Genomic DNA, 6,839 nt, shown 5'->3' on the forward strand with positions numbered 1-6,839 from the left:
GCCTTTTTTACAGCGACGCTTAGCTTAAAACATAAATATATTGTACAGCTATACAAAATTTTTTTCTGTATTTTCTTATTTTATAAACATTTTTCTATTGATTTTTTTTTTTTACTTCTTAAACTTTCCTGTTAAAAATTAACACACACACATATTAGTCTAGGCCCACATAGGGCCAGGGTTATCAATGTCACTGTCTTCCCTCTCGTCATTTTGTCTCAGTGGAAGTTCTTCAGGGGCAACGACACACGTGGATCTCTCATTTTTTTATGATAACAATGCCATCTTTTGAAAGACCTCCGGAAAAACTTATCTGAAGCTATTTTATAGTTAATTTTTTTTTAATTAAATAGGAGTATACTCTAAAGTAACAATAAAAATCATAGTATAGTAAGTCCATAAGCCAGTAATATAGTCATTTATTTTCATTATCAAGTGTTATGTACTGTGCTTTATTGTATGTGTTATACTTCTACATGACTGGCAGGGCAGTAGGTTTGTTCACACCAGCATCATCACAAGCACATGAGTTTCTGCGACAGCAGTATGACAATTACATTGTCACTAGGCAAGAGGAATTTTTCAGCTCCATTTTAATCTTATAGGACCACTGTCACATATGTATTCAATCACTGACCAAAACATCATATGGACAGCATGAGACTCACCATTTTCCAATGATAAATTACATAATAAATTATTAGCAACAGAACTAATTGTATAGTTCTGAACATCTAATTAAAATATTTGTTTTGAGAACATCTGGGTTAGTCCAGGTTTGATTGTTTTATTTGTACCTGTGAAAATATTTGTTTTACTTGTATAACTTGAATGGCTTTTGCATAGTTTTGATATAGCCATAACATTAATAATTATGCCAAACTTATGTCCTTGCAATATTCATAATGTCTCATTTTTTAGAATCATTTGGACTTTACAATAAAGACAATCTTACTTTTTAAAAATTTATTTATGTTTCTCTAATTTATTCTTTAGATTCTAAATGCATGTTTGGGATTGCCTTAGTAGTTTATCCACTAAAAAAATGATTCTTTTGGTGGGTATATGTGTGAAGACAAGCTTGTTTTTTACTAAATATTTCCTCTTTTAATCTTTTTAATATATTTCATCGCCATACCTAATATTTTTGTATTTTTATTACAAACTACAAATATGCATTGCTTGTATTTTAATTTATAATTTAAATTTATTAAACAAATTTATATACATAAATTTTAGTCCAATAATTTGACATGGCTACTCCATTCACCATGCAAATTTGTATGTCCAGACAATTTCTTCCAACATATTTAAATAATATATTTAATAACTTTTTGAATTCACTGCAGAGTTTGACAGATAGAAAATCAACTATTTGGGGGCTAAGGTAAAATTTAGTTATCTTACTCTTGCACCCAATAGACTCACATACACATACAGGCATACACACACACGCGCACATGTGCACACACACACACATAATATTTTTTCCTATTCATCTAATATAGAGGTAATTTTTTTAATCTTAATCTCCATCATGGTTATATAGGTGCTTAGATTTTTAAAACTTTTATTGTACTCTATTCTTTAAAAATGTACAATATGCTACAGGTTTGTTATACTTCAATAACAGGGAAATGAATTAATTAAATTAATTGAGTGAATAAATTAAATGACTTACTTTTAGTGAATCTATTTCTTTTCTTCGCAATTGGCTGCAAAAGTCCAGTCGTTTAATCACAATTGCTACCCACACCCTCAACCCATCACAGCCTGAGAATCATGGGACACACTTTGTGGGAGGGAGCCGTGGAAAGCCAAGATGAATGGGGACAGCATGTGAGGGCCTGGTCAGGCCCCTGCACCTCGTGTCCCTGGCTTCTAGGAGCACAGAATAAGGCTGGGCACAGAGGCCTCTTTTCTGCCCACGAACCAGCAGGGGAGCTCCATCCAAAGGAAGTCAGGTCTCCCCACCAGGCTAGTCAGCGAGCATGAGGGGTCAGGACTGGCTGGAGGAAGGAAGAAGTGAAGAGAAGCGACTCTGATCTGTCACCACATTTAGGTGCTCTGACCTGCCTCTGCCACATTCAGCTGCTGGGGAGTTGGCCTCGGCCCTCTGAGGGGCCACTGGCACTCAAACCAGCCTTGACTTCTCTGCTTTCTTCTCACATCTCACTGCCTCATCATGGGCTTTCTGCTACTCTGGTAGCTTTTTGGCCTCTTGGCTTTTCTGCCTTTTGTCAAACATGATCTTCTGGTACAGGTACTTCTCCGGCTTCTTCATCATAACAATCAGGAGTTTGGCCTCGATCTCCTCCTCCTGGGTCAGCAGCTGCTCCAAACTACCCTCCTCTTCGTTTACACCCCCTTCATCACCATCACCTTGGTTGTCTTCCTCCTCCTCCTCCTCTTCTGACTCATTCAAGTTTCCTGGGTCCTCTCCCAGCTGCAGAGCCAGAAGCTTCAGCTTCTCAGGTGGGATGTAATCTCCTTCCTCCTCAGTCACAAAGGGTGAAGGGTGTGGGGGTAGCTGCATTGCAGGAAAGTACTCTGCTCCAGGGAAGTGCAGTCTAGCATTCATGGAGTCAAACACCTACTGGGACTCCACATAGTGCCTGCTAATAACTGACGTCTGCTGCCCAGGCCAGTCGACAATCTGGTGGGTGCTGCATACTTGAGACTGATGCACAAAGGCTTTTGCCAGGATATGTCTCCCCAAAAACTCCTGATGACGAAGGCTAGGGCTTCAGGGGACACCTGTCAGTTAAGTAAAAACTTTAAGCCCTCAGAAAGCTTCTTGTGGTGCTCCTGCACCTCCAGCTCCTTCCTAAGGTTCTCCTTCTGCACCGCCAACTCCCCATCGGTGGGAAACTCATCCACTTCGGCCTCTTCCTCTGTGGCAAGCACCGCAGCGTGGGCCAGGCTCACACTGAGGGCCTCCAGTTTCTCCACTGGCCTCTCCGAGTCCAGCGCGTAGGTACCATCACTGGCCTTCGCCTCTGCTTGGGCCTGACCCTCAGCTTGAGGGAACAGTGAACGTTGAGTGACTGATAGAGGCTGAAATTCATCGATGAAGCCTAGTAGGGTGGTGTAGAACTAGGTGAAGGTGGCCGTGACTCTGGAGTCCATGTCTGTCTGGTGGTGGTGGGAGAAAGTATAGGGGGTGATCCATATAATGGGCTGTAGCAGCACCTCAGCCTGGTAGTAAATGCCTTTGATGGGCACGAAGACCTTGCTTAGGGCACAGGGAGCGATCACGTAATGCATGAACTCCACTGCCAGCCCGCAGCACAGCTGAATGGTCTCTACATGGGACTTCAGTCCAGGGGAAAGTGGAAAAGAGGAAGCACATGGAGAAGGCAGCGCCACCCAGGTCCCCCCAGGCGTCAATGAATGTGGGGTACCATTCCTTGATGATATGGTCATGTTTGTGGTCAACCTTATTGTCCTTTACACGTTCCTCGGTGTTCCGCTCGCTCTTCCCATAGGTCTTCCAGGGCTTCCAGACAGATTCCTTGTATTTCCGGACCTTGTTGAAGATGAATTTTTGGAGGAGAAACCTGATGTCTTCCATAAGGTAACAAGTTTGGGCGGCAGTAGCACCTCTATTAACCTTCTTCTTGTGTTTGGGTTCATGAGGATAAATGCCCATCAAGATGCACCATCGCCTCGAGTCAGACATGTTCAGTGGGAGCTTCTTTCCTGGCTTTGCTTCCCGTGATGTGGTTGGCGGGTGAGCCTCCTTCCTGCTGCTGCTGCTCAAGGCCTCCTGTAGCTCCACGTTAAGCATCTCATGAGTGCCGCAGACTGACAATGCCACTTCCTCCCGGAATCTGTATTTGTCCTCTCGTAAAAATCTTTTACTCTCTAAACATAAACCAAACTTTATATTAATTAATTTCATAACATTTAGTCTTCAGTTTTAGCACTTAATTATATATTTCAACTTCGGGGATAAAAATGTATTACAAAAAAAGTTTACATTGCCTTTTAATGACCTATAGCCTACTTTATTATGGTTCAAGTAACTATTTATTGAAAAAAAATTATTTAATGGTCTTGTGTCCGGTATTGGTGGGTTCTTGGTCTCACTGACTTCAAGAATGAAGCCATGGAAACTCATGGTGAGTGTTATAGTTTTTAAAGATGGTGTGTCCGGGGTTTGTTCCTTCTGATATTCAGATGTGTTCGGAGTTTCCTCCTTCTGGTGGGTTCGTGGTCTCGCTGACTTCAGGAGTGAAGCTGCAGACCTTCATGGTGAATGTCACAGCTTTTAAGGAGGCACATCTGGAGTTGTTTGTTCCTCCCATCTGGAGTTATTCATTCCTCCTGGTGGGTTCGTGGTCTGGAGTTACTCATTCCTCCCTGGTGGGTTCGTGGTCTTGCTGCAGACCTTTCCGGTGAGTGTTACAGCTCATAAAAGCAGTACAGACCCAGACTGAGCAGCAGAAAGATTTATTGCAAAGAGCAAAAGAACAAAGCTTCCACAGCATGCAAGTGGACCCAAGCAAGTTGTGGCTGCGGGCTCCGGCAGCCTGCTTTTATTCCCTTATCCGGCCCCACCCACATCCTGCTGATTGGTCCATTTTACAGAGTGCCAATTAGTCCATTTTACACAGAGCTGATTGGTCCGTTTTACAGAGAGCTGTTTGGTACCTTCTGACAGGGTGCTGATTGGTGCGTTTACAATCCCTGAGCTAGACATAGAGTGGTGATTGGTGCAGTTACAATCCTTTAGCTAGACACATAAGTTCCAAGTCCCCACTAGATTAGCTAGACACAGAGCACTGATTGGTGCATTTACAAACCTTGAGCTAGACACAGGGTGCTGATTGGTGCATTTACAATCCTTGAGCTAGACACAAAGTGCTGATTGGTACATTTACAATCCTCCAGCTAGACATAGAAGTTCTCCAAGTCCCCACCAGATTAGCTAGATACAGAGTGCTGATTGGTGCATCCACAAACCCTGAGCAAGACACGGAGTGCTGATTGGTGCATATACAATCCTCCAGCTAGACATAAAATTTCTACAAGTCCCTACCCTATTCAGGAGCCCAGCTGGCTTCACCTAATGGATGCCGTGCCCGTCCTGGCCTGGCCGTGGGTGTAGCTGCCTGTCAGTCCCATTAGTTGCCCTGGCACTCCTCAGCCCTTGGACGGTGGATAGCACCAGGTGCCGGGGATCAGGGGATGGTGCCCGTCGGGGAGGCTCGGGCAGCATGGGAACACACCACTGGGGGTTCAGGCATGGTGGGCTGCAGGTCCCAAGCCCTGCACCTCAGGGAGGCAGCTCAGGCCTGGTGAGAATTCAAGCATGGCATGGGTGGACTGGCAGTGCTGTGGGACCCAGCGTCCCCTCCACAGTTGCTGGCCCAGGTGCTAAGCCTCTCACTGCCCAGGGCCAATGCTGCCCGCCGGCTGCTCCTAGTGTGAGGCCCGCCGAGCCAGCACCCACCCAGAACTCACGCTGGCCCGTGAGCTCTGCACACTGCCCTGGATCCCCCCACCGCCAGCCTCTCCCTCCACACTTCCCTATAAGCAGAGGGAGCCCGCTGCCAACTCGGCCAGCCCAGAGAGGGGCTCCCACAGTGCAGAGGTGGGCTGAAGGGTTCAAGTTGGCCAGAGTGGATGCCAAGGCCGAGAAGGTGCTGAGAGCCAGGGCTGCTAGCATGTTGTCACCTCTCAGTCTCATTCTTATGTTCAAACAACGTAGTATTCAATGTTATGGTGTTTCTGAAACTGCAAATAGTTTTTGTTTTTGTTTTCTATCCCACTAGGCACATAAAGAGATAACTAGACAGCCATAGGACAGTACAGAATAAATGTGGGCAAAAGTCAAATCTACAAATGATAAACTCGTCCCTTTATATCTAACCCAATAGGTGAGCACCTTTAACTTATTTTTAGAACAATTATTTAACAAATACAAAAGCAAAAACAATGCATATACTGAAACACAAATAAGAACATAATATATAGCATGCAATAATTAGAACGTTTCCTTTAGATTATCTCATTTGCCATGTAAATCTTCTCCTCAGATTAACCATTGTTAGCATTTTGGTACATGTAATGTTTACCTTTTATACCATTTAAATTGCATTCACACGATTTCTGCACACATATGCTCATATATTTTATTTTGCAACTTTCTCTTTTATGTTGAGCAAAATGCCATTGATATATTTCCAGGTCAGTACTACCCATCTATCTTGCTGTGTATAATGGTTCCAGAGTATTTCTTACTATGACCAGAGCATACTTTACTGAATCATTTCTCTACTTATAAATATTTATAGTTTTCTATACCAAACGTTCAGGATTTTTTATACAGTATTAACTAGAAAATTTCTATGGTCAATTTCTTTTCTTTTTTTTTTTTTTTCTTTTATTTATTTATTTATTATTATTATTATACTTTAAGTTCTAGGGTACATGTGCATAACATGCAGGTTTGTTACATATGTATACTTGTGCCATGTTGCTGTGTTGCACCCATCAACTCGTCAGCACCCATCAACTCGTCATTTACATCAGGTATAACTCCCAATGCAGTCCCTCACCCCTCCCCCCTCCCCCCTCCCCCCTCCCTCCTCCCTATGATAGGCCCTGGTGTGTGATGTTCCCCTTCCTGAGTCCAAGTGATCTCATTGTTCAGTTCCCACCTATGAGTGAGAACATGCGGTGTTTGGTTTTCTGTTCTTGCGATAGTTTGCTAAGAATGATGGTTTCCAGCTGCATCCATGTCCCTACAAAGGACACAAACTCATCCTTTTTTATGGCTGCATAGTATTCCATGGTGTAGATGTGCCACATTTTCTTAATCCAGTCTGTCA

At 43.4% G+C, this 6,839-nt stretch overlaps 1 pseudogene; it reads right to left on the bottom strand.

Annotated features, from left to right (window-relative positions):
- Positions 1-2,134: 2,134 nt before the first annotated feature.
- On the bottom strand, positions 2,135-4,705 carry LOC105486411 (pescadillo homolog pseudogene; annotated as a pseudogene).
- Between the last annotated feature and the right edge of the window lie 2,134 nt (positions 4,706-6,839).

This window comes from Macaca nemestrina, chromosome 3 (assembly GCF_043159975.1).
Source record: "Macaca nemestrina isolate mMacNem1 chromosome 3, mMacNem.hap1, whole genome shotgun sequence".
Taxonomy (NCBI): Eukaryota; Metazoa; Chordata; class Mammalia; order Primates; family Cercopithecidae; genus Macaca; species Macaca nemestrina.